Below are 23,801 nucleotides of genomic sequence, written 5' to 3'. Positions count from 1 at the left end.
ACAGGTTTCACTCCCGTCCCCCATCTGATAATCTCCTGAGACAGTGTGATTTGCACAAGGTCACATAGTGACCTCAGACATTTCCATGGCTGAGCAGGGATTTGAACCTTGGTCCCCAGAGTCATAGTCAAACTACTACACTATGCTGCCTCTCTTAATCTCCAAATTATCTTACTTAAAGATGTGACATGGCAGTTTGGTTTAACAGTTGCAGCTATTCTTAGTCTGTTTTCCTCCCTGTCTCCTTCTTGTCACCTTTGAATCACCTCAGAGGATTTAATATCAAGCTTGGTTTTGCATTCATAATTACTCTCTGTAATTTGACATCCCATAATAGCTTGCTTCAAGCATTTGACTTCTGGATTATTGAAACTCTCTTCATGGTCTCTGCTGGGTCTCTTTCATCCTATACAATTGTATTACACTTTAACTGGCATGGCTACACCCTATTGAATCTGGGATTTATAGTTTCATGAGATATTTTAAACTCTTTAATAATAATAATAATAATAATAATTTTTATTTGTATACCGCTTTTCCTCCAGATCAAAGCGGTTCTTTGCCAGAGAGCTCTTCATGTTGTTGTTGTTGTTGTTGTTGTTGTTGTTGTGTGCATTCAAGTCATTTCCAAGTCAGGGTGACCCTAAGGCGAACCTATGACTGGGGATTTGCCATTGCCATTCTCTAAGGCTTAGAGAGAGTGACTTGCTCAAGGTCACCCAGTGTCCTAGTCCTATGCTCAAACCATTACAACATGCTGGCCCGCTAATGCCTCAGTAAGCAATAAATCCCAAGATTCCACAGGATTCAGCCATGGCAGTTAAAGTGAGACCAAAGTCCTATAATGGTATAGTGTGAAAGATACCCTGGATTATTCCAGGCCTCGGTGCAAATAAGTCTTAGGATACCAGTGATCCCAATGAGGCTACTAATGATACAATCTCTCTGTCCTGGGCTTCACTTAATTTAATATCAGCACTATCAGATTTCATGGCACATAGTTTCACTTAACATGACATGTTGAGCTAAGTTATTTTTATAAATTTGGATGATATTTTGCAGCAAAGTGCTTTTGCACCCAGAACTAGCAATTAAGACAATGCTGCATGAGATACATGGATATAATTGCATTTCCAACTTCAAATGATGGGACACAGTGAAGTGTTACAAAGGGAAAGAATCTGAGAAGCAGGTTGTATTTGTTCCTTTGGTAGCTAACTCTGTGAAATCAAGAATGTTATTGTCAGCACAGGAACTACCCCTTGATTCATTTCAGTGCTGTAATACCCAAGAAGAAAATTTGGGACAAGCTACATAGGGTTGCCATAATTTGCTACCACGAAACTGGGACAACATGAAAAAAGTAGGACAATATGTAGAACAAATGTAGGGCAGATTTGCCACAAAATGTAGGACATGCAAGAAAAATGGAGGACACAACCAGCTAAAAGCTACAAACATTAATAATTTTTAAAAAATTAATATAAATCCTTATTTACTGAAAACATTCTTCCTAGACAGAAGGCAAACAACAACAAACATAATAAAATACATCTCAGGAAGTAGAGTAAAGATATAGAGGCGGCCTCCCTCTATTTTCTTGGAGCCCAGCTCTTCCCCACATGCACAGCGGAGAAGCTGCTGAAGGAGGCCTTGCCGCAGCAAGGACTGCTTCTTTGGGGTCTAGCTGGCCTTGTCTGACCCTTTTGCCAGCTGCTCAGCTGTTTTCTACCTATCAGATATATTGGGGTTGGGGAGGATCATGAGGAAAGTGAGTTTAAACAGAACTTGGAGAATTAGGGGCTCTACAGACTGGCACTTTGTGCCACCCTGTACGTGTGGTAAGGGCTGAGTGTCTGCCCACTTGAAGCACTTACTGCGCCACCCGGCCACCATTATGGCACATGTGCATCCACACAGTGTGCGCCATGATGACACACCCCAGGTGCAGTGCCCAAACGGTGTTGCATGGAAGGGGCATCATGATGCCACACCAAGGCACTTATGACACCCCTTCTGGGATGCAAAAATATGCACTTTTGGGGGGCTTCTTTTGCTCTCTCTGGAGGCTGTGGTGTGCAGTTCTTGTGGCCTCCATCCGGGGCACAAAGGGATGGCGTTGAATCACCAGTATGTACAGCCCCTTATGTACAGCAATAGCATGTACATTTCTGTATCACTTATCAGTGAATTCAGCACTCTCTAAGTGGTTACAATCTGTAAGCTGATTGACCCCAACAAGCTGGATATTCATTTAACTGACACAAGAGGATGGAAGGCTGAGTCAACCTTGGAGCCCCCTTGGATTGAACTCACAACTTTGTGGCTGCAGTACCGGCATCTGAAACACTGCACCACAAGGGCTCCTTACTTCTAAGAATTAATATAACAACATATGTACAACATATATTCTCACATATAACTATAACATCCGAAGACGAGGTTTAAACAGTCCTGGACATGATGACTAATCATGTTAGTGGCATACCTTTTTTTTTGGGGGGGTAACTGCAGGCGTTGGTACTCTTTCTCCCTTTTGAGCAACCAAATCCTCCCCACTCCCAGATCTACTGTAGAGATCTACCACTGCATCCCCACCCACCCATGGATATTCATGCCTGAAAGAGAATAGGAGGAGGGAATTACAGAACCACCTGGCTATGTCCCTGAAATCAGGCATGAAATGATTATCTCAGGCCCCATACAGACAGGCCAAAACAAAGCTGCTTCGGGTCACTTTGGGGATATGCTATTTAAATGATGCATGCATACTAAGAGTCCAGAAGCTGCACCAAAGCTGCGCTCTGGTCCTTAGGACTGGATTGTGGCTTTGACATGGCTTTCGGATCTTAGTACGCATGCATCATTTAAACAGCATACCTCCAAAGTGATCCAAAGCAGTTTTATTTTGGCCTGTCTATATGGAGCCTCAGCCACTGAGTCCAGAGGAATATAGCAGACTCGATGGGTTACTTCAGCACTCAACAAATGGCTGTGGGTGGGGCGTGGGGGTTCAACAGCTGTATAGGAGGTCAGGGAATAAGTAACTAGTACAACATAATGTAGTTCTGCATGGAGAACTAGTAAGCTGCACTGAGCCATGTAGGATTTCGAGAGAGGTAGGTGGCATCTCCACTACAGAAATAATTCAGTTCAGCACTGGCTTAACTGCCATGTCTCCACCCTATGGAATCCTGGGATTTGTAGTTTGTGGCAGCACCAGAGCTCTCTGACAGAGAAGGCTAAATATCTCACAGAACTACAAATCCCAGAATTCCATAGTATAAAGCCATAGCAGTTAAAGCAGTGTCAAATGCATTTTTTTCTGCAATGCAGATACAGCCAATGGCAATGTGACATGAGATGTTCATTACTCTCTTTTTCTCTGTTTATGCACTGCTCCCCCCCTTTTGCCCATAACCACAGAAGTATCCTTATGTACAAAATTTCCTAGGAAGTGGCTGTGACCTTCAGGCTCAAAGAAGCTTCCCACCCTTACTTTAATATGCCAGCTTCATCCAGGATACACCTCAAATACCAATAGAAACTCTAGGCCCTGAGAAGCCCAGCAAAAGTCACCAACACTTTCAATTGGGCCTGAAAACAGATGGGAAGCCAACCATGTCCAGTTTGTTTTCTTAGCATTGGGCTACAGGCCTCTTCACATGCAGATCACAAACAACACCATACAATGTAAACATTATGCAGACTGAAGCAGTGGCTCTATAATGCAAAGCATTGAAACATAGCCTTAAATATTAAAAGAGGTCGTGATACTTTCTCAGTACAGGGAACACAAGCTAGCCACTTTATTTATTTATTTATTTATTTATTTATTTAAAAACTGCCAATCAATTAAATACACACACACAACATCATTTCACTTTCCTAAAATATTGATCCCTGTTGCTTTACCTTTGGTGTTTTCACTGGCAAGTGAATATCTTTCTGTTCACCTGGGGCTTTTAAATAAGTAGTGGAACCTGAGCCTTCACTTTTAAAATCTATGTGTTTCATTTGGAGGGAGGAGGGGAAGCTGTAAGTTTTCACCTGCTATTGCATTTTATCTTGATTTCAGTTTTATGATTTTGTGTACTGAATTGTCTACATTATTTTGTGTTTTATTGCATGCTGACGAGATAATTTTTTTGTTATTAGTAGGATTAAAATGTCTGGGGGGAAATAGATACACCAACCAACAGGCAGATAGAGGTTGAGTATCCCTTATTCAAAATTCTGAAATCTGGAATGTCAAAAACCCATAAATTTTGGAGCACTGACATGACAGGGCAGCAGTGCAAGTGGTGGCAAGCCCTGACTACCACGCATGCGTTCTTTGGGCTCCCCTGCCTCCAGGAAGAAAAGAGGAGCAGGAGGAAGGGAAGGAGATGATGTGGTCAACTTTTCACCCAAACTTTTCAGAAGTGGTAGCTGCCTTGACTGCTGTTGCTACATCATTTTATATACATATATTCCAAGCATTTCAGATAAGAGATAGTCAATCTGTAAAAAATGCTGGTTTGTTAGCTCACTTAGGGAGAAGATCATGGTGAACAATGAAAATGGCATACAATTGAGGGTCTGATGAGAAGCAGTGCATCCCAAGTAACTGGTCAAAGAAGTCTAATCCAAGATGGGAGTTTCATAGTATATTTTTTAAAAAATTCATAAGAAATGGTATATCTTTTGATGTTATAGATTGTATTGAGGACCAGCATAGATTCTGCCCTAACGGGGACGTAGCCAGGTTTTTGGGAAGCGTGTGTGTGTGTCCAGACTAAGTGCCACCATTATAATGGGGCTTGGGTGTGGCGGTGCAGCAGCACGCACCATTCATTTTATCTAACGGAAGGGGGCTCCGGACCCCAAGGACTGCCCCCCCCCTTGGCTACGTCCCTGGCCCTAATTCACATGCAATAACCAAAATTCTGTACTGCTCACCAAGAGTTTTGCTGGTTGCTACTCCTGCAGTGGCTGCCAAAATTCAAGAGTGATGTGGAGGTGCTAAATGTTGTAGGAGGATATCAGATTAACTTTCCACATCAGAGATCCACGTGGACTGGCATGGTGGAGTGTCAAATCATCTCAAGTCTGGGAGTCAACTTTAACAGAAAAAAAAGAGGTAGTGGAGGTGTGTGTTGCATTTGTATTTCAGTAACTAGAAAATCAAGAAGACGTGCACAAAGTTAGGTAAAGAAAATTCCAGAACAGGAAACATGAACTTGAGGTGGAAGGATCCTTCTGAAGCTTTTCAAAACCCCTGCCGAACGTGTTTGCTTTTTTTGGATGAAGTTACTCCGGCCTGACAGTTGCTAAAAAAAATATGCAAGTCTTGAGGTGAGTCAGGTCAGGGTGTCATTTATTGCCAAGTCAAGTCATTGAAGCAACCTGTGTTTGATCTGAGTCTAAGGAGTTTATCAGACAAGGGAAATTGGAAGTATAATCCAATGGCAATCTGAACGCAATCATGGGGTTTAACCTCATTGCATGATAAACTACCGCATGCAATTTCGGGCAATAGAAAGTCATTCTGAACGCAATCATGTGGTTTCACGTTATTGTGGGATAGACTGCCACATGCAAATTCGGGCAATGGCATGCTATTTTTGGGCAATGAGAAGCCAGTTCGAACACAATGCACATTCACGTAATTGTGCTAAACTAGTGACTTTAAGTGAATGTGTTCTGACCCCACTTTCTTTTCATTTGAATTTAGGAGAAATTCCTCCCATTTGATAAGCACCTGAATCAATTGACTCAAGTCTATATTACTGCTACTTTCCCTGATCTGGAGAGTTTTTTCCTGTTTGCTGTTCTGTGTTGTATGTAGCATCTGTCCCCATTCTGGACGACAATGGGCATATCTATATTTCTATCACTTCCCCATATGTTTACACATATGAACTCATGGTGATCGTACTGGATGTGAATCTTCTACACTTCGAAGTGACAGAGAGAAAGGAGAGAAGATGTGATGCCTTTTAAGGATAACCATAGACAGATGGGAGGTACAGCTACCAGCCTCCTGTAATAAGTTCATCATAGGAGAAGAGGACAAATGAGACTTGACAACATTCTTGTCAAGAGAATTGATAGAAAAGGCCAAGGCTTTGCCACATGAATGCACACTGATTGTAGCTGGAGGCTTTGGGAATGATGAGCAAGTGTTGGCTTTGCCACAGTATGTTTGCCACTTGCATCCAGTGCATGCAAAGATTGACCAGATGAGAATCTGAAGACAACTGTAATGTAAAAAAGAGAACTGGCCTCACTCCCAGCCACATTCCAGTAACTACAAATTCAGCTATATATTCACAGTACACTTGTTTTCAAATATAGTGTATACAATGGTTGTGATCCAGCTAAAGAGAAATCCTCTGTATTTCACAAAATAAGGTTAAGCAAGTGCCAGAGAAATAAATGGGTTTAACTTGGGTGGACTCACATGTGCCTTTCAAACACTCACTCATATCTACCACTGCCATTTCACACACCCACAATTTCATGGCAAGTTTGGAATTTTGGCTTGGTGTTCCTCAGCAAAAAATATCCCCTTTCCAATGTGGATGAATAAAATGGCTTGTCAGAGCCTAGGTTAGGTTTATACTCATGTGTAAGTCTAGAAATTTTAGTGAAAAAATCAACCCACAAATCTGAGTTGGCGTATCCATGGGTCAGTCATACTACTGTACTTTAACTCTTTTCAAAATAGGAACCATCCCCTTCTCTGAGTAGAGTAGCAAAAGGCGAGAGCTTAGTTCATCTTGGGAACAACTAAAAGAAGCACTGACCTCCTCTCTCTTTTCACAGCAGCACCACTTCTGGCCTTTCTGAATACCTGGGTAGAAAATAGCCTCATCCTTTACATCCTTTCTTACACGCCCCTACATTTTACCCTTGACCTATCCACGGGTTATAACAAAATCCATAATTTTGGCTCCAGAACCTACCTTCAATTTATACATGAGGCTGGTGTATTCACAAGTATATACTATATGGTAGATTATTCTTGCTGCAGCTCTGGATCTTGGGAGGGAATAGTTCATTTTTGACCAGAATCCTGTTCAGTTGTTCTGCTGATATAACTGCTTTTGTTGATGGAACCAAGAATGGGCAATGCACTGCTCATGTAGACCCTCACAACCTGCTCCAGAGCTCTGGGAAATAATTCAGACCATGTTTTTAGGTAATACAGAAGGTAGCAGGCTACAGAGGAGGGGTCTGGTTGCAGACCAGACAGCTGCTAATGCTACCTTAGATGTTGACCTTTGGTTTTATTTCACTTGCATGATTCATAGGAGTGTTTTTGTAGATTTGGTCTTTAATTCCAACAACTGAAGACCCCAATGGATACAATAGGGCTTATTTCTAAGTGAAGATATATGTCCTCTTTAAAAACTGTTCTAAAAATAATAATAATAATAAAAACCTTCCTGGGAACAAGCTTCATTAAATTCCAGGAGACTGGTTTCTCAGTAGATATGAATAGGATAATACTGTTAATGGACTCTTGGCGTACTTTGTGATGTTTCTTAGTACCTGCCTTCACAAGATTCTGTGGATTAGTGCAAATAAGGAATTATTACTTTCTGAAATGATTTACTGGAAGCTGCTTTTACCTTGCTCTGATCTCTCTAGCCTCTGATCTCTCTAGCAATACTGAGTGGATACAATGTGGTTGTAATGTAATAAGGATAGTAGTGAGGTACCCTTTATGGATCAAGACACACAAAGTAATGCATTCAAATCCTTCTTGAAATGCCGTTGGCTTTCCTGTTAGTCACGCATACTATATATCTTAGTTCAGGAAGACAAACAGCTGGTTGAGTTGGGTTGCCCAGGGCTATTAAAATTTCCCTCCAGGCGACCACCACTCTACCAGCATTGACCCAGATCTACAAGTACCGGAAGAACATTCTTTTCAGTCCTTGCCTCTTCCAACCTGCCACCGAATTTTATCACCAGATGCTGAAACAGAGCAAAGTTTCTAGGTTTCCCCCACCCCAATCATAAAGAAAATATATCCACAGCCAGACACAGAGTTAGGTTATATTCAAGCTGCACAATTATAGCAGTGCCATACCACTTTAATTGCCATGAACTTTCCCAATGGGAACCTGGAATTTGTACTATGGTGACTTGCACAGATTTTCATTTTGCCAGAGAGCTGTAATGCTGTATGACCTCACCAAACTACAAATCCTGAAAGCCTGAAGTATGGAGCCATGGCAGTTAAAGTGGTATCAGCTTGCTATAAATGTGAAATGCAAATATACCATATGTCAGAGGTACCTGCTAGAAGCCGGAAGGACTCTGGAAGAAATGAATGTGGCTAGAATAACAAGGGTCAACTGGAGTAGAATCTGTGGGGGAAACATCCAGTGGACTCTCAATAATGATTCTGGGCTCCGCATATTCCCCATAGGGAAGCTTGCCTCTCTTTCCCAGAAAGCCCAATATGCTAGATGTATAAATTAATGGCCTGCACAAGATCCTTCCTTTCACACAGCTAAGGCTGGCCCTACCATCAGGGATAGGAAACATCTGGCTCTCCAGATGTTGTTAGACTAAACATGTCCCTTCACTTTCAGGGAGCATGGCCAGCGGTCAGAAATGATAGGAGCCAAAGTCCACCGACATCTGCAAAGCTACATGTCCACCATGCATGCCATTCAAGTTGCTTATCAATTATGGCTCCCCATAAATTTCATAGAGTTCATAGACAAAGAATAACTGAGATTTTGCCAGTTCCTTCCAATAAAATACAGCTTACAGCGCCTGATATTCATTGGTGGTCTCCCATCCATGTACTAACTGGGCTGACTCTGCTTAACTTCTGAGATTAGACAGGATCAGAGCAGATGCCTTTAGGCTAAAGATCCCTCTAATAAAGTTGTGCAATCATTTTCCCCCTCTTGACATATCATGTTTTATTTCTATTGTGCATGAAAACCTCCCAGGAAAGAAAGGCAAGGGTGTTGGGTTTGTGTGTACTGGAACTGATGGAAGGAGATGAGACTGTGCATGGTGAGTGTTGTAAATACAAATTTCTCACCACTTGTTGTTATAACAGTGAACATAATTTCCTGTAAGACTCAGCATCATGTTGCAAATTATAAGCCCGGGGCAAATGGAGGCAGTGTAGTAATTTTTTTCCTGAAACAACCGAAGCAGAATTTGACTATTTACGCTATGCAAAGCGGACACCCCATTATAAAAATGATGCTAAGTGTGAAAATCTAATAGCACTTAATTTCCTAGAGGAAGCCTAAGCATGATGCAACTGGTAATATTGTTATGATGTGAAGAATTTAGGCATGTTGTATCTAAATATGTGTTAATAACTCTCTTTTCTCCAATCCTGCACCAAGAGATAAAAGCAATAAAATGGTAACTCTTGTGCATCTGAGCAAGAGAATATTTGATAACAATATAAGGATGCCATATGGCCATTTTAATTTAAAATTATTGGAGAAGTGCTGTCATCTTTAGCATATGTGTTAACTTCCAAAGCACGCTTGCCTCCAAAAAATTTTTTTCACACAGAAACATTAAAACAACATATGGCATGCATAGGCTATAGGGACAACTAATGTCTGCTTTTGGATAGATGTGCCAAGCCAGCAATGTCTAAAGTTTGCTCACAAGCTGTGATTGCCAAAACAGGGCAACACCAGGGGAGAACAAGGAGACTGTGTACACATACGCGCGCGCACACACACACACAGATATTTAACACACTGTGGTGGATGAAAAACTAAGGACACAAATTTATTAGCAGTTAAATACACTACGCCAAGTTTGGCAAAGCACTGTTTTAACCTAACAGCCAATCATTTTTTTCCCCTGAGAGAAGGATTGTTAGAAAGCAGATAACACTCTTCTTTGCCACCTTCCATGGGACATGCCTTTTGTTCCCTTCTGCTCTAACTGAAATTGCAACTGCAAGATTGATTTAGGGGTGTTTCCAGCTGATGCTTTTGTTCTGCAATCACTCTGCATTCTTCACTGAATTTTTAGAAGCAATCCAAACAATGTTGTTTTCCAATCATATTCCCATGTTTAGTACCCCCCAACTGTTCTTATTTGGAGGAGAAAGTCATAACTAAGCCTCTGTTGTCCCACTTTTCAGCTGTTTCTAAAGTGTACAAGTTTCTCTTTACTCCCCACATTTTCCCCCTTTGCCCTTAGCTTATTTCAATTGCTGCAAACTGAGTTCTAAGTGCAAATGTAGTTTGCATGCAGCAGGAAGAGGAGAGATGGGGGTGGTATTTCACCCTTCCCAGTAGACTCAGGCAAAAGCCAACTGCTGCAGCAACTCATAGCTTCTCTGTTCTTCCTCATTAATTACTGTTGTTTTGTTGTTGTTGTTGTTGTTATTTATGGTATTTATACCTCTCCCTTCAGCCCTAAAGGCTATCAGAGCAGCTTACAATTATTATTTTTAATTAGATAGCCCCCTGCCCTCAGGCTTTCAATATCTTGACCCCAGTTTGATGTGACTCTGCCACACTTGCCTCAGTTTTTATCTGTGAAGTGTTGGACGGTATGCTCATGTTTCCCCACCACCTCTTCCATTTTTTTTCTAATGCAAAAAAATGGTTGAACATAGGATGAAGTGGTTGCTAGGAGGCCTTACAGTCTAGAAGCACTATAGGCCTAAGGACTTTGGATTTAATGTTTTGAAAACTCTACTATCTAATATGAGTTTCCTTAACTTCAGTTCAGAACTTGTTATCCACCAGACTGGCTAATTGTCCAAGTGTTGCAATGGATCTTGGCTAAAAAAAAAATTTTTTTTTTTGGGGGGGGGGGATGTATGTTTTGAGGAACAATATTTAGAAGTGTTATTTAGAAGTGTTCTAGAGCCACTATTTGTGGATGTGAGAACTGGGCAGTGAAAAAGCAGATAAAAAATAAAGCAACTCATTTGAGATGTAGTGCTGGAGAAGCATATTGAGGATACTGTGGACAGCCAAAAAGACAAACACATGGGTCCTTGAACAGATCAAGCCTGAAATACCCCTAGCAGCCAATATGATCAAACTGAGGCTGTCGTACTTTGGTCACATCATGAGAAAGTACATCTTATTGCAAAAGACAATAATGCTAGGAAAGGTTGAGGGTAGTAGAAAGAGAGGAAGACGGCACCTTAGATGGATAGACTCAGTCAAGGAGCATGAATCTACAAGACCTTAACAGAACAGTGGAGGACAGGGGATCTTAGAGATGTCTCACTCACAGAGTTGCCATGAATTGAGGTTGACTCAACGGCACTGAACAACAACATCAAGAGCCACTGGCCTCAAAAGGACCATTATTGGTTGACAGTGCACAACTGCTCCTAGGATTTACATGAAATTTTGTCTCCAACCTTTGCTCCTTGTCCTTCCCTTTCCTTAATTCTATGCACCCCCTGCTTTTTTTCATTTCTGTGCAATTGAGCCCTCTTTGACTGAGCATCTCATTCGTCCTTTCCCTTGCCTGTCCAGCATTACTACCTCAGGCTCACAAATAATGCAGTTTGACATCTCTTTAACTGTCATGGAACCCTTATGGAATTCTGGGATTTATAGTTTTCTGTTTCACCAGACTTCTCTGACAGGGAAGGAAAATATCTCACTAAACTAAAACTCCCCAAATTCCATAACTTTGAGACATGACAGTTAAATCGGTGTCAAACTGCATTATATCTGCTGTGCAAATGCAGCCTCACTCTCTCTCTTGCCAACATTATGAGCATAAAACCTCATTTTCCTAGCTAATTCACATTCTACTTCCTGTCCTTTTTGTCAACAGCAGTGTTCTTCCTGACAGCTTCTTCCAAGTAATTAAAATATTTGTGAACTTGCTATTACATCACAACAATCTAGCCAATGTCTCAGATGTCCGGATTATATGGTATGCACACCTTTACTATCAAAAATACAAGTTCGACAAAGTCTGGGAATGGAACATGGAGGATAAGTCAAAACAGATACATTTTGAGAGATTTCAGCAATGTGGTCTCTTCTGCATAGAAGATGTAGCTTTTTCTCCCCGTTTCCTTTGTTAGCAGTATTGAGATCTGCTGCTGACAAGCTTTCGAAGACAAGCTGCTGCTGTTGTTGCTGCTGGTTCAAAATGTGGAAGAAAACTAATTTTCATGCTTTTTAAAGACTTGATTCCTAATATGAATCTCTGGATTTTGTACATTTTCTGAAGCTAAAATTACCCTCTGTAATTGCATGCCATCTTGTATGCATTCATGTGAACCACACTGCAATTAAACATTCTGACTTTAGTATTCAAATGGTAGGTTTGCTAAAATACGTCCCCCTTTTTTTGTCCTGTGGATCTCATTCTTTGCATACACCCATCCATCAAAAACACACACACCACACTTTCCATTAATAAACAGAATCTGCAGTCTACAATAACAACCCTTCCCTGCCATTGAACATTTTAAATGAAATGGATGATACTTACATCCTTGATAAGGTCACATCTGTCAGGATAAATTGTTACTTTCTGTCAGTTTCCAGCCATTTCAATATACTCTCAGTTATAAAACTCAAATAAGCCCATATGAGCAGATCATAAATATATCTCAAATCTAATAAATATAAATTGGCCCTTTATTTTAAGGAAAGACACCCACTTTGTGGAAGGATTAATAAAATATGAATGAAGTATCAATAATGTCTTCTTTAAAAGTAGAAAAAATGTTTACCAGCTCCAAGTATTATTATTGTGTGTATTCTAATATGTTTATGAGAGAAAAGTACAGAATGTAGTGTGCCATGGATATTTAAAAATCTCACACATGAAATTAAAATATGTTGAAGTTGAAAAGTCAAAATCCATGTGAAATGGCCTGATGCTAAATGAGGTCCCTGGCATATCTAGCCCATTCTGATTTGTGGTGGCCTAAGTGATGGCATGCCTAAAATCTGTTACCCAAGGCTGGAACTTGGGGAAAGTTATTTTGTGGACACTTCTCCAGACATTTAAAAAAGAAAAGCCCAAAAATTTCCTGGATTTTTAAAAAAATGCCCAAGAAAAACACATCTGAGTTTCTGCATATGAAAAAACCAACCAACCAACACCTTTACAGTCCAGTGCAGACCTGAGTCAGAAGCTTTGAGGTGGTAATCAGACAACTTCAGTAAGATCAAGATTTACAGATTGACATGTCTTCAGTCATATCTTGGTATGATGTAAATGGTAATGACAGTATCATCCTCTGGTCTATTTATTTCAGAATTGAGTCTTCCATTCTAATGTACATATATTCTGGGATGTTTACTTATATTAGTATATCTGTCCTCTACAGTGTGCTTTCTACTGGGAGTGCAAGCACCCACAAGCATGTTTTAACTTGCATACATCATCTTGCCTCATAGCTGTATGTAGTTCTGCTAATACTACACATTCTGTATAGGTTAATCACTTGTATAATGTTATATTTATATTCTTCCAATTTTTTAATCCTGTTGACCAACAATAAAAATTGTGTGCACACACACACACAATCCCCAAACCTAATTTAAAGTAGAATCATTGCCTATTATTATTCGCTCTACAAGTCTGTAAATATTAACTGTAAGGGCAGCATTCTGTTAGTAACATATGTGTATGCAATCATGATGCACATGTGCCTGCCTCTTTCTGGATGGAGGGTAGAGAGTACTAAGGACTTTATCATACCAGCCTTCTGTCTTGCCACAATAACACTAGTTTAAGAATGGAAGCATACCAGTTTGGCATAATTTTATCACTCTTTTATGATCCATGGTCACCATGGTCCACGGGGACCTGTCTTTTGAATTGCCAAACACCACTTTCCAGGTGGAAGAGTGGGAACGAATGAGTGCAGTCACCAGCCTCCCCCCAAAGCTAGCTGTTGTGTGAATGTGCACACAGCAGCCATCTTTGAGAAGGTGTTGGTAGCAGCAATTGCTGTGAGGGGAATGGGGGATACAAGCAGAATCACACACACTCACACCACACTACCACCTGAGAAATGGAATTGCAGGAGAAGGGACCTATCAGGTGAAGGCAGCAATGGAATAGAAGCAAGACTGAGAGCCTATTGATGGCTTTTGTCAGTCAATGAAACATGCACCATAGGAATGAATGGAATGCAAGGCAGCAACAGGATGGGCACAAGTAGGTTGTGATAAGTACCAGACAAATACACTTTTATCCTGTTAAAATTCTTCTTTTCTATCCACATATGATAGTCCTAAATCCTAAATCCAGCTCTCAGATTCTAGAAGGGGCCACTGCTACTGCTGCTGCTTACTGCTAGGGAGTGGGGCGGGGGGAATGGATGAGGCAATTGAGATTATGAATATGTAGCTACTCTGGACTCCTAGGAAAAGGAAAAGGAGGGTGCATTCCTTGTTGCCCCACCATCACCCATGAGCTGAGACTAGTGGCTTCTTTATTTTCTGAATTCTTCCTCTCTTCTCCTGCTTACAGGGTTAACTTTTGCACTCTGAACTCAGTTTGCAGCAATTGAAGTAAGCTGAGGGCAAAGGGGGAAAGTAAGAGGAAGAGAGAGAAATAGTGACATTGTGAAAACAACTAAAAAGTGGGATGACAGAGGATTAATTGGGACTGTCCCTGCCAAATCAGGGCAATTGGTAGTGGATTTTCACTTAGGATAGATTTGTTATTGCTGTCAGCTCATTTCTGTCTTTGAAGAGTTTGAAGACTTTCAAAGTCTTTCCCCTAAATATAAGCCACTCTTATCCCAACACCCTTCTCCTATTAATGTACCTTTATATCCATGAAATCTCTTTATTTATCAGGACATCTTTAATATGTCTGCAATGGCAAGTTGCTGCTGGCATATGAAATTTGGAGATGTGTTTTTCTGTAGTTTCCCCAGCTCCTTGATCTCCAGTAAGGAAACTATATCCTTCCACTTCTATTATCATTCTGGGTTGACAGTGAAAAATCAAAACTGCCAGTTATTGCTTTGGAGGTACGTTGAGCTGAAGGTATGTTTGCACCACAGAGCCTTACTTATCTGCTTCCTCCTTTCTCCAATCAGCTACCCAAACAGTCTTATTTTCCATAGCCTGCTCTTTATCTGCCATGGCAGTATGCAGAGATAAAAATCCCTCTCTTCAACTCTCTGCTAAATATTTTAGCTTGCAGTGCTATGTCCCTCTCAGCTTCAGCTTTTTCTTTTCAGTGGTTCAACTTCTCTTGCAAAATAAATTATGTGTTCAAGAGTGTTCCAGTTTTTCCTCTGTTGTGGGGTTGTTGTGACTGTCCTCTTCAACTACATGCTATTGGAGGGATGTTACTCCTTTACTATTTCTGATGCTACTTAGTGTCATGGAGACTTTGCTGTAGATAAAACTGTTTGGGGCAGAATTAATTTGAAGAAGAGCACAAGGCCATGGTGAAAAACAATTCCATGTCACATTCCTCCAACTTTCCCCTCCAAGACAGCATAAGGGAAATCTACAATGATGTCCAATACATGGAGGAAGATAGCTAGTCAGTTGTGGGTCTATTTAATGGCAAGGCAAGATGCTAACAAGTTAACAAACAAATAATTATCTGGGCAGTTGTATCTATTATTGTATCTGTTATTACAGCTCATGAGATTCAATTCCCTCATTCCCCAGGCATTTGTGCACCTGAAGTTTCCATTTCCACCACTACTGAAGTTTTCACCATAACTGAAAAAGGTCCCAGTGATTCTGCCAGGAAACATAACCATGTGGTGAGCATATGCCTTGTTTACCAGCAGAACCACTCCCTGAAAGCTGCCAGGACTGTAATTTTCCTGGGAAACCAGGTATATATTCCTACATATCATGGCTGACATGCTGTTAGTCAAATGCAATGGCCTATATTAGACCTAAGACATTGTAACTGATTTGTATTCTCATTGGCAATTGTGGCACTCTTGCCATGACTACAGGGGTCCCTGAAACCCACCTTAAAAGCCAGTCAGCCATTCTGAGTGGTAGAAGTCTGTACTGCTGCTGAGCGGGTCGCTATAGGTTGACATATCTGTCTCCCTCCTGCCAGTGATCAATGATGGGGGAATACAGTGTGTTTTGGACCTAAGCCTTTGCCCTTAGTTTTATGAGGTTAGGTAGTACAGAGGAAGACTATCTGGCTCAAGATCAGCTTAATGACCAAGCAGAGAATTTAATTCAGATCTCCCCAGTCTTTGATCAACGCTTTTTCCAGCCTACAATTTACACTTTTGGCTGTCAAAGGGAGCTTGGAATTAAAATGGTACAAATAACTAGTTCCTTTTAACCAATTTCTTTTTCCAATAACAAAAAATATAACTACCTTTCTCAAAAGAAGTTGTTGTTGTTGTTGTTAAGCTGCTTACAGTTGCATGGTATATTACTAAAAAAAATCTGTACTGGTTGTTTTCAGGTTCCAATTCATAGTGTTGGCTTTGATTGGAAACTTAAAGAGTTGGTTATCTAAGGGATCACCAGTCTGAGTAAGTAGCTGTTTAGAACTGTAAGGTCTCAGGCAGTGGTGTAGCTGAGGTTGGTGTCACTCGGTGTGTGTGGGGGGAACTGGCTTTACCTCCCCCTACACTACTCACCTGCCCAGCTCACTGCTCCTCCAGAGTGCCCATTTAAGGTTCAGTGCAGCTTCTGGGCAAGTGAGAAAGGGAGGCAACATCTTTTCACACTCGCCAAATAGCCACACCAGTTCCTCCAGATGTACCACCCCACTGAGTGACACTTCCCTTTGGGGTGTCACCCAGTGTGGTCTGCATCCCCTGCACAGCCCTAGTTATGCCTCTGGCCTCAGGCGCCAGCTGAAGACCCAGGGAATAATAATTATGCTTTTCTGAGTCCAGACAGGGAAGCAAGGAGCACTGAAGGAGGAGAGAGTTCAATTTTTATATGTGGGGTGGCTTTAAAAGCTTGGAACCAATCTTTAGTCATTCACAGCTGCACTTGCTCATGATGAAGGTGTTCAAATGTGTGTTGCACCTGTGCAATCTGATGCATCAAAAAACATGAATTCTGGGAAGGACTAGAGAGATGATGGGCCCATCGTGCCATTTGGAACAATGCAGGGAGTGAAATGAATGATGAATTACATTTCCATCAGATTTGTAGGGGTCAGACTGGAAGAGGTAACTTAGGCCCAAAACAGAAGGGATAAAAGGGCTGATGTCTAGCAGTATTGGGGGCATGACATTTATACAACACACATCCTGAACATGGCCAGAAGCCATGCCAAGCCCACCCCAACCCAGAAATGCTAGAAAAAAAGAGGAGCAGAAAAAAACACTCCCTTTCAGTGGCTCTGTTCAGGACCGGGGCCGGGCACATGCAGTTGCCGCGGTCCCACAGCAACTGGTGTGGCAGTGGTCTCTTGCCTCTTCTTTTGCCCTGTCTGCTTGAGACCTTAGTTACATATGCTTAATTAGGAGGCTGATGTAGAATACTGGCCTGTACTTGTAACTAATTACTTTTTTTAAAAAATAACTTTACATATTTTCCTGTTTAAAGCTGGTTTTAGTGATCCTGGGAAGGGGAGGGGGAAGAATATAGTCCTAAATAAGGATGTTAGTACTACTTTTGAACTGTTCCAGTGAACTTCCCGAAAGTCTAATTTGTTTGAGAGTTCAGATTGTTAATCTTCACAACCCTTTGTTCTGCTTCATTTGTCAGTATCTTTTCTTTAATTTCTTTGAAGTCAGCTTAGGTATTGAACTATCTCCCTTTCAACCCATCTTCTTTATTTACTGTCTCCTTTACCTTTTGATTCACCTCCATTAAATCTTTCCATGAAGGTTCCATGGCCATTTTGGCACCTAATTCTTTGCTTGGTGAACAGAGATTCCCCTATCCTTCATATTTCCTTTTTAGTGCTTTATATTTAAAGCACTTTCTGCTTAAATTGCTCTTAGTCCTTCCATTTTTCTCTATAAAAGAATATCACGAGTATTTCATTTTAGATCAAACCTCTCTCTCTCTCTCTCTTAGTACAATTGCAGACTTGTATGGCATTATTTTAGGTTATGTGTACACACATACACACCTGAGGAAAGATCCTTTTCACAGCTAGTTTCTGGATTTGGACCAACTTAACATATTATATTTTAAAAAGATAACCATCTAATATATTTTAAACAGGTGATCAAAATATATTTCATGATTGCCATAGTCAGGCTTTTGCTATTCTGAGTAGTTTTACTTAGAAAAGTAAAATTTCCAGATTTTAATATATATATATATATATATATATATATATATATCACTGTAGATTTGCACAGTGCTGTACATACAAACAATAAATAGATAAGAGCAAACCTGCCTATGGTGTATAATCTAACTATGAGGTGGAGGGACCCTTCTCCATTTTTTTCAGGTTTTCCTCATCCCTGCAATTTGGGGAGAAACTTCAATGTAAGTGATAATTTTTTAAAAAACAAAACACATCTAAAGTATCTTTGTTACTTTGGCACGTTACAGACTGCCCCTTTGGGGGGGCCTATAGGCACTCCTTTCCCCGCCAGAGCGGCAGCCTCCAAGGCCTCGATCCGCCACTTTCCAGGCCGCAGGGAAGCGGCAAAAGGCTGCTTCCCCGTGGCCTGGAAAGGGGTGTCCTTGGGGCTTCATGCCCCAAGGACACTCGATGGTGTCGGGGAGGAGGAGAAAGGGGCCATCTAAAGGCTGCGCCAGTGACGCAAATCGCGGAAGGAGCCCCATTTCTGAGCTCCTTCTAGCACCACAGAAAGGGCGCTCTGTGCGCCCTCACGCAGCGCAAGGCGCCACCATTATGACGTCACAAATGCACCGCCTCCAAACGGGGCGGCACGGATGTGACATCTATGTGTATAGGGCACCACCATTTTGTACGTCCCCAGGACGTATTTTATGCCCATCTGTAACGGGCCTTAGGAGCATAAATAGGTTATCAATAGCTTGGTTTGTTTCATAAGTGGCCATGGTGTGACTTATTAGTTGAAAGCTATTCTTGATTCAGACAAGTACAAATGTCCTAACAAAACTTACTTTTAAATGTTTTACAATTTTGTTACAAACAGAGCTAAAAGCTAATGCACTCTTAAGAAATCTAACATATCTTATTTTTTCCCCCGTTTATGAAAAGCAAGGAAAAGGTCAAAGTTGAAAACAGAAGTAATGGTTGACATTATAGTAAAACAAAGAAAATAATTATGCATTCTGAACTTAGTCACCTCCAACAGTGTTAGGCTGACATAGAAAGCACTAATTTTCAGGAAAAGAGCTGAGCAGAAAAAGGGCTAGGAGAATCAAGGACTCATTGAATACTAATTTTGCTTGATAAAACTTTGTCTTATCAGTCTAATTCTTCAAGCTTTCACTGCTGGTACAACTCACATATACACACTTCTACTGCTGATGCTGGGAAAGAGGGAAACAGTCCAGTAGGTAATAGAAATATCTAGCAGTTATAATGGCTCCAGAACAATAGCATTTAGGTATACTAGTTTCTAGAAGCATGGTGACTGCCATCTCTTTCAGTTCATTTTCTCTGCAACATCATTCTGTTGTGTGGTATAAGACTCATTGATTTGATGCACAATGTCATGTTCCTTTAAAAACTCATTAAACAAACTTACTGCCATTATCAGTGTGCAGGCGCTTTGGTTTCTAGCCAGATTTACAAGAGACATGGTTAAAGTACTCCTTGAATTTTTGAAAAGCTTGGCTTTTCTCTTTGAGAAGGTAAGTGTATGTACATCTGTTGAAATCTTCAGTACAATAGCATTTAGGCATATTAGTTTCTAGAAGCATGGTGACTGCCATCTCTTTGAGTTCATTTTCTCTGCTATCAGTCATACAGTAAGAGTTTCCATATGTAGACTTTTGACAGAATGGAGCAGAAAGATCAGCTTCTGAGCAGAAAGGAACAGCAGAGAACATCACCAAGGGATTGTGATGTTAACAAACCATGATCACCCTAATTCCCAGCTTCAGAGTTAAATGAAGAACCAGGTAGCTCATTACAGTTTCTGCCTCTGGCCTTCACCACAACCGGGGTAAATGCAGGAGAGATCCTCCCCTCCCTCAAAGTTCTGGTTCCAGAGAATGCCCTTAAGTTGAATCCACACAGTATAAAACAAGCCCTTCAATGGAGGAGCTAGAACATGTGCAGAAGGAGGCAGGATATGTTTGGACCATGGTTTTGGAACTCTTCCCAGGCACTAACAGCCTTGTGCAGAAGAAATAGCTGAAGTATGTAAGAAGCAAGAACACTCATAGGCAGTGTTGTGCAAAGAAGTCATCAAACAAACAAACAAGCTTCATTTATATACCACTTCATACCGCCTAAGCAGTGTCTAAGCGGTTTACAACTGTAAGCTAATTTGCCCCCAGCAATCTGGGTACTCATTTTAGCGACTTCGAAAGGATGCAAGCCTGAGTCGAGCTTGAGCCCTTTTGCTGGTCTTGAACTCGTAACCTTATGGTTTTGAGTGAGTGGCTGCAGTACAGGCATTTAACCACTGCACCACCAGGGCTCACCAGCATGTTGGCAGAATCTTGGACTCCACCCCTGAATCAAAGACAAGAAGCTGTTGTGTATTCTACAACCTTTAGAAGTTTCATTCCAACATCAAATCATGCCTACGCTTAGAATTTTTTTTTTTTTTTAAGAAAAACCATAGAACAGTACAGGAGCCCCTGGTGTTAAATACGGTCATAATCATTTTTGACCCAGTTTTTCAGGGAGGAAAAATCCATCACATTTCAGAAGTGTTTAATCATGGGAGCTTTTGGGCAGCTGAGGTCATGGATCAGTTGTGGATGTTGGGTTGTATATTTGTTCTTTCCTCTTCCTTTTCCTGGCTCCCACATAAAAGCCTGAATGCATCATCCATACGTGTATAGCTAGGCTGCCCGAGAGGCAATTTGTAATATTTTTGTGCTTCTGTATAGCTCAGGAGAATGGAAGTACCTTCCTCTCATGACTGTGGTTATAGCTGTTTGGCTACAATACAGTAACCTTTCAGCCAAATGGAGGAGTGATGCCCATGTGTTCTGTATCTTATAATTTCACTACACTTCCTGCACGGTAGACCATCTAATGAAATCAAAGCTGTGGCCTACATCAGGGTCTTCACAGTCACTATTCCTATAATCTAGACGAGAATGGGAACAAACACTGTGCATGCAGTGATGGGGGAAAATAAACCTTTCGTCATTCTCATGTTGCCCCATACTTCACTGGATTATGCTCACAATATCACTCCGGTTGGATTTTGCCTTGGTTCATCACTGTTTAGCTTGTTTTCAAAGGTTAGCAAAGACAATACTGTTCTTCAGAAAGTAGTGCATGATTAATTAGTTCTTTTGGTAGTTTCAGGGTTGGATATGTGGCTACAATCAATCAATATTTATGAAATGCTAGTCTTTTATTAATTTAACAACAATTGAGTTGATATTGTCCAATTGCTCCTCTCCCTCTTTTTACATCAGCTCTGGAAGGTTAGGAATCTTTCTTTGTTAAAGTGATCTGTTTTCAAATATAAAAGACTAGCGCACACATAATTTCCCCATTTCATTATCTAAAGTTAACATTCTTGCACCTTATATCTGCTATATTGACAGGTTCCTCCTGCATGTAGGACTCATAGCTGGAAGACAATGAGAATCTAACAAGATGTTATGCCAAAGGTGTGCTTGTGTTGACAAGGGCAAATCTATATTTTCTTCACCTTCATCCACCTGTATAAGTGGTAAAATTTATATATGCCCTGATATCAAAATAGTAGCATGAAAGGTGACTCAGAGTCTGTACAGACCGGCACTTTGTGCCAGCCTGCAGGCGAACTAAGGCTGAACTAGGACTGAGCATTCAAATACTCCAAGCCCTAGTTCCGCCACCCAAGTGCCATCTTGGCACATGCCTGTACACACGGCACGTGTCATGATGACATCCCTTGGGCACAGCACTCATATGCTATGTACAACGGGCATCATCAGGGCACGTGAGTGCGCCTATGGTGCCCCTTCCAGAACACAAAAAGAACCCACCCAGAGGAGGGGTGTTTTTACTCTCACTGGAGACAGTGCCATGTAGTTGCTGTGGCTTCCTTCTGCTGCAAAAACAGGCAGCGGGGAGCCACCCATCTGTATAGGCTCTCACCTACATAAACATACATAAACACATATGTACACATACATACTAAAAGAGCTCAAGAGAGGACATGGAGCCATGCAGGTTAACACCATTAGCCATCCAAATGTTCAGCGTACATGTGAAGAGGTCTCTGTACCAACATAGGGCTTAACAGACAGGCAGCTCAATGCCACCCCTTTCAGCCACACTCCATGGCCTGCGCATGGAGCAAAAAGGAGCCCTGTCATGGTGTGCCCCGTGTAAATGGGCACATGCCAAGATGGCACTTCAGCAGTGGAAGAAGGGCTTGGAGCATCTTCTTCACCCCTAGTATGCAGTAAGGCCAGTAGAAAGAGCCAGTGTGCACTGCCTCATACTCAGTGTAACTCCTTAACATAACCAGTGTGATAGGGTGATGTGCTATGACAGTCACCTGAGCCACAGCCCCTCCACACATATTCCCCTACTTCACTAATATAAATCAGGATGCAGATAAGGTCTACTCATCGATATTGAAGGGAAAGAGGATATTGGACACCATTTGTACAACACCCACATGCTTAGCATAACACCTTACCTAATAATCCTCAAGGGAAACATTCATTTTGTTGTTAATTGTAGTAAAATCAGCATTGACATGTGGTGACCCAATACATGAGAGACCTTCAGGAGTCTTAGTGCCGAAACAGACAGCATTGAACGGGCAGCTTGAGAGCACCCCATTGAACACTGGGTCGGGGCCACAGCAACAGCATGCCATATACCCAACACGGCTTTTTGCCAGCACAAAAAGAAGCAGCAAAATGCTGCTCCTTTTTCAGCCAGCAAAAAGCCAGCTTTGCTGCCATTGCCGTGGCTTTGTGGGGCTAGGGGGTGGGGGTGAGGCAAGATGCCAGTTTAAATAGTACATTTTTAAAGCATTGGAAGATGCAGCTAGATCTCCTGATGTAGGATCACAGCCATTGTTTTTCACTACAAATAATATCTGAGACTTGTAGTCTGAGTTTAAACTTTTCCAAGCAGCACCAGCAGCTGTAACCTCCTTTTACCCAGAGATGAGGCTAAGGAGAGGTCAAATAGTGGCAGAGTGGGAGTGTTAATTCCTTTCAGTGCCAGCTGTGAGTGCAATACCTCACCCCAAGTGTTCACAGGCACACAGACAGTGACACTGTTGCTGGTAGCTGTGGCAGATATTCAGGGAAGCAAAAGACATTGATTACTGAAGACACAGGGCTGAGCAACAGTATCCTACAGTCAAGATTTGTTTTAAAGCCACTAAAGAACTGGCTGCAAACCTGCAGCCATCCTTTTAAAATAAATAAATAAAGGAACAAGGTTGTACAGCACACATTTAAGTGTCACAAAATGTAGTAAAATTGATGGTGTTATATGAACTACAACAGCAACAACAATAACAGCAACAATACAGTGGGCCCTTGGTATCCACAAGGGTTTTGTTCAAAGACACTCCCCCCTCCCCCATGGATGCCAACATACGTGGATGCTCACGTTTCATTAAATACAATGTAAGTAAAATGGTGTTCCTTATATAACATAGCAAAATAAAGATTTACCTTTTGCAATATATATAATATTTCCAAGCCCTGGATTGTTGAATCAGTGGCTAAAGAATTCATGAATACAGAGGGTCAACTGTAATAAAGAGCCCCCTCTTTTATTTGGGAAACACTTTAAACTCT

The sequence above is a fragment of the Sceloporus undulatus genome, chromosome 2, assembly GCF_019175285.1.
Source record: "Sceloporus undulatus isolate JIND9_A2432 ecotype Alabama chromosome 2, SceUnd_v1.1, whole genome shotgun sequence".
Lineage (NCBI taxonomy): Eukaryota > Metazoa > Chordata > Lepidosauria > Squamata > Phrynosomatidae > Sceloporus > Sceloporus undulatus.
Note: the sequence above shows the minus strand (reverse complement) of the source record.